This window comes from Eurosta solidaginis, unplaced genomic scaffold (assembly GCF_040869045.1).
Source record: "Eurosta solidaginis isolate ZX-2024a unplaced genomic scaffold, ASM4086904v1 ctg00001269.1, whole genome shotgun sequence".
Taxonomy (NCBI): domain Eukaryota; kingdom Metazoa; phylum Arthropoda; class Insecta; order Diptera; family Tephritidae; genus Eurosta; species Eurosta solidaginis.
Window position 1 is genome coordinate 100,105 of NW_027137041.1, and position 6,087 is coordinate 106,191.

Consider the following 6,087-nt stretch of genomic DNA (forward strand, 5'->3'; position numbering starts at 1 on the left):
AATTGCAATATTCTGACCGATATGTCCATTTTATTGCCAGCATAATAGTTAGCATTTAAATGATTTTATATATACACCAAAGGCAAGACGATAGACACCGCATTACATAGGGTGGTAATAAGCATAGAGAAATCTCTGGAATATAAGGAGTATGCTCTAGGAATCTTCTTGGTTATTGCCGGGGCTTTCAATAATGTTGCAAAATGGGCGATTATGGATGGTCTTAATTACATCCTGCCTTAATCAGATGGATCGGCTGCATGTTAAATTGCAGAAAGATTACATTACAATGGGGATTGTACGAGGCCACAAAATCAGTGGACAGGGGCGCGCCGCAGGGAGGGGTGCTTTCACCTCTGCTGTGGACGCTGGTCATCAACCAACTGCTCAGGCGATCCGATGAGGGACCCGTAAAACGTACGGCTTAGAGGTTCAAGAAGGCCTCAACGGCACGGCACTCTCTACATGTAAAAGAATGCTGGGGTATACGTGGGGCCTATCGCCCTCTCTTTCTCATTGGGTTTTTACAGCGATTGTAAGCCCTATTCTATACTATAGAGTTCTTGTTTGGTGGAAAGCCACACAAAATAAAATAATTAAAAAACATTTTTTTAAGTTAAACGGTTTTATTGAAAATAATACTTACATGAAATAATAATAATACGAAAGGCTAGAAAATAATTAGGTAGGTCCTAGGTACTAGTCATCACACTCCTTATCAATCTAGGGCGTTGATCAGACAATTAAATAAAAGCGTTGGATGCTTCAAATTTCTATTGATAGTCATATATAAGACCAACTGAACCTTAATCAGGTTATGATACGCCTTACATTGTCTGATCAACGCCTTAGATTGATAAGGAGTGTGATGACTAGTACCTAGGACCTACCTAATTATTTTCTAGCTTTTCGTATTATTATTATTTCATGTAAGTATTGTTTTCAATAATCCCGTTTAACTTTAAAATTTTTTTTTAATTATTTTATTTTCAAGATTTTAGTCTTTATTAATTGCCTATTATTTCTCATTCTATTTAGTTCATTTTGTGACTCATTATTACAAGGACTCTTTCCTGACAATTTGTTGCAACCTAAGTCCTCAATACATAATCCTTCCAACGACTTTACTCGACTCTGCGCCACGTATGTTTGTCCCTCCTCCAACTCCAAAATATTTTGATGTCACTTCTACTGGACTGTATGTAATATTTGTTCCAAATATGAGCCAAATATGGCATCATAGTTCGCTTTCTGCTTCAATATGGACCAAATCAAATCGGACCACAAATACGATTTTTGTGAATATCTCGATCTTTGCGCCACCTAGCGGCGATTTTTTTGATAGGTCGCTTTCTATTCTTGTATGTATTGTGTGCTCCAAATATGGACCAAATCAAATCGGACCACAAATACGATTTTTGTGAATATCTTGATCCTTGCGCCACCTAGCGGCGATTTTTTTTCATAAGTCGATTTCTATTCTTACATGTATTATGTGTTCCAAATATGAGCCAAATCGGACCACAAATGCGAATTTTGCGAATATCTCGATCCTTGCGCCACCTAGCGCAAGGGGTTCTGAACTATATTCCAAGTTTCAAGCTTGTAGCTTATCGGGAAGTTACTTAAATTTCAATTACAAAATTCGTTTACAACGGCCGTGCATGCAGCCTGCCTGTCAACTCAAGCTAAATAAAACCCAAAAAGTTAGAGGGGGTATGCAGACTATCAATGCTTAGCATTACGGGAGCCCTGAAATCAACCCCGACGGCTACACTGTATGCCATTCTGCACATTCCACCTGTAGACCTGGTAGCAAAGAACAAAGCATTATCGACCGCAACCAGGCTGGGTGCCTCGGGGCAGCTTGAGCGCCGACCATATGGCCATAGTAGTATAGCGTCATCAATCACAAGACGAACAGACTACCTGATACCCTATCTGCGCTTCGAGGGAGATCTTAAGGCCACAATAGAGGTGGACGGTTGGCGCAAGGGTGCGCAAATGGCGGACGAGGAGATACATGTGTACACCGATGGTTCCAAAGTAGTGGAAGGAGTAGGGTCTGCGGTATACTGCGCTGATCCGGAAATAAGCAGATCCTACAGGCTGCCGGATTACTGTAGCGTTTTCCAAGCTGAAATATTAGCCGTAACCAAAGCAGTAGAAACCCTGGAAGAGAATAGCTTACGCTGCAACCGTGTTAACTTTTATATCGACAGTCAAGCAGCAATTAAGGCAATAATCTCGCATAGCACAGCATTTAAATGCGTGTTAGAGTATAAGCAGTCTCTGGAGAGAATCGGGACAGGGAGAAGAATACATCTATATTGGGTCCCAGGGCATATGGGAATAGATGGGAATGAAAAAGCGGACGAACTAGCTAAAAAGGGCGCATCACTTGAAGCTTGCTCCATAGACGTCCCAATTAGATTGGGCGAGATTAAGCGAAGGCTAAAGGTGCACATGATCGACCAAGCGGGAAAGGTGTGGGTTCAAGCGCGGGGCTGTAAAGTGTCGAAGATTATCTGTAGGTCTTACAACCTTAGACTACCTAACCTTAGACTAACTTACCTAACCTATATATGGGGTATTCCATCACATTTCCGCCAATTTTGAACCCGACCCGTTTAGAATTGGCTGAATGTTTTTCTTCTTTTTCTAGCTTACGAAAGACGTTTTTCAGAAGTTTTTCAAATTTTTTCATCCAACTCAAAAAAAGTTATTAATTAAAAAAAAAAAACACCGTTTTTGTTTTCAAAATGCTATAAATTTTTCAAAAATTGACCGTTTGGGATCTTTTTTGTTTTTTTAAATTTTGTTTTTAAATGTACTTTTCGGAAAAAATTCAAAAAAATTTTTAAAGTTTTTTTTGGAATTTTTCAGTTTTTCGAATTTATTCCGAATTTTTTTGAATTTATTCCTAAAAGTACATATAAAAACAAATTTAAAAAAAAAAAGATCCCAAACGGTCAATTTTTGAAAAAAAACTTGTTTTTTTTTGAAAAACTTCTGAAAAACGTCTTTCGTAAGCTAGAAAAAGAAGAAAAACTTTCAGCCAATTCTAAAGGGGTCGGGTTCAAAATTGGTCGAAATGGGATGGAATACCCCATATACATCGTTTACATCAATGCACTTGATCATATCTATAAATCTTATAAAATAAAGTCGCCAAATGCCATGTATGCACATAACTTCACACACAATGCTCCGATTTTAAAACGGTTTTTTGCATTTGAAAGCTTAGCTACGTGAGATGGTACAGTTAATATAAGTAGAAGATATATATTATATAGGCGTGACAAATTGCAAAAATGTAGTAAAAATCATTAAATTTTTCTTTACACAGCTATAACTCATAAAAGGATGGATGGATTTAAAAAATTCAGTAAAACTTTGAAATATTTACCTTCGATATGCATCAAAAAAAAAAAAAATACTTGAGTCCTTTCTTATATCAGCCAAATTGTTTAAACAAAAGTAACATTTTTACCAAAAAATTCGTGTATGTGATTGTTCGGTGTCAACTGTTCGCGCTAATTGCTTTTGAGTTAGGTATGATGCGACACATGCGTACATATATACATAGCATTCGCTGCGTTATTTAAATGGGGGCGTAGGTTTATAGGCATGTATGAATGTACATATGTATGTTCATGTCATATCAGTGATATCAGCTTGACATAGGTATGTACACACATATTTATGTAACATAAATGGTTAATTGTTAATGCAACATAAATGGTTAAGAATGCATACATCTATTGAAAAATAATCTTTCGTTAAAAATGTTAAACATTTCCTTAAAATTCTTCAAAAAAGTTTTATTTTTTGGTATTTTTGCATGTATCACTATCACTACATATAAAACAAAGTAGCTTTTTCTGTTCCTTGTCCCTTTGAATGCTTAAACATTTAAAACTACGCAACGGATTTTCATGCGCTTTTTTTTAATAGATAAAGTGATTGAAGTTTGTAGATTGTATAATAACATCCATTAAATAGTGGAGAAATGTTATTATTTTTGAAGTTTCTAATGTGATGTACATATATAGTGGTGTTAGTTACACTATATATAACTCAAGAACGGATGAACAGATTTGGCTGAAAATTGGTGGAGGGGTAGCTTAGAACTAGGAGACAGACATAGGCTACTTTCTATCCCATTCTGGATAGGGTCTCGAGATCACAACGTGGACCTGGGTGATCCTGGGATATGTTTGTAAAATGTGGGCATCAAATGGAAGCTGTTTATGGGTACTTTGATACGGGGTATTTTTCGTACCCGTGGGTGACTAGGGTCTCGAGATATAGGCCAAAATGTGGACCCGGGTATCCCTAAAATGTGTTTGTAGAATATGGATAACAAATGAAAGCTGTTGATGAATGCTTTAGTACAGGGTAGTATTCATACCTATTGGTGACTAGGGTCTCGTGATTGAGGCCAAAACGTGGGCCCTGATACCCCTAGAAAGTGTTTATACAAGAACCATAACAGATGAAAGCTGTTGATGAGTGCTTTAGTACAGTGTAATTTTCATATCTGTTTGTGACCAGGTTCCTGAGATATAGGCCAAAACGTGGACCAGGGTAACACTAGGATGTGTTTTTACATTATGGGTATCAAATTGAAGCTGTTGATGTGTGTTTTAGTACAGAGTAATTTATACCACTGGGTGACTAGGGTCTCGAGATATAGGTCAAAACGTGGACCCGGATACCCCTAGAATGTGTGTGTAATATGGATATCAAATGAAAGCTGTTGCTCAGAGCTTTAAAGTAATTTTCATTGTGATATTCGATTTAGTCGCATCAACCTGGCAAAACTGATAAATATGCATTCGAAGCCGGAAAAAAGCATGAATTGATAATACCCACATACCTATTTACATACGTCCTATTCGATTTGTCTATAAATTTGAATGTATTAGTATTTACGATCCTTTTTTCGGGGAAACTGACCAGAGACTGTTTGGGAACGCGATTGGGACTGGAACTCGGAATGGGACTGGAACAAAATACATAGCACCCCCTGGGACTGGCAATAAGGGATGAAGAAGAATGGGAAAAACTTGAGAGAAGAGAAAAGAGGGAAGGATAAGGAGACTGAGAAAGAGATATAGTGAGACGAAAATAGAGATAGATCAAGCGAAAAAGACGGAGGGAGGAGTGAATAAAATGATTAAGAAGAAGTGAAGAAGGGAGGGCAGAGTTAGAGAGAAAAAGCTTATTAAGATATATGCAGATAGGCCAAATTTAGGGCAGAACAACGTCTGCCGGGTCTGCTAGTTATTTTGTATACTTAACTATTCACTTATACATTTTTCATTTTGATTTGATATGTTTTCACACTACAATTAAGCATTAATTTAATTTGATATTTACTACATAAATTAATTTTAGAATAGCTCATGTCCTCGCCAGCTTCTTTGTCAAAAAAGTTAGTACTAGCTAAAGCATGCATGCAAATTAGATAGGGTCGAAAAATTAAAGTCTTTTTTTGTTTAATATATATAAATGTACATTCGCAATTTTTTTGCTGTGTAAACATCTTTGACAAAAGTATGGAGAAATCCAGAAAAGGGGCATACAGAACGTAGGCGTAAGTGTAGTCACTAGACTGTAGCATAATGTGGGAAGAATATAAGTTATAGGGTTGATATGAACATGCAGCCGAACAGCGTAAAGCAACGAAAGGAAATTAATGCAAAGGCTTGTTCTAGATGTTATCGACGAGGTAGAAACAAATTATCGATTTGTAATTTTAAATGTGCTGTAAAAAACAAAGAATATAGTTTATTCATAAATTTTGTAATGATGATTTATCAGGCAAAATTTCATGCAAAGGAATTTTGCGGCCGAGAATACCTACGAACGGACTTATCCTGACATATTAAGGCCACTATAACATTCTCTAACGCAAACTTCTATACAACTGTAGCAAGATTGCCTGGCTATCTGACATATTGAAGATACTTCTTGACATTCCGCTCGTATCACTTAAAAGCGTTGCGAATATTTCAGTGTACATTATGACAGAAAAAACTTAAATCTACATAACGTGTCATAGTTGGAATTTGATTGGTC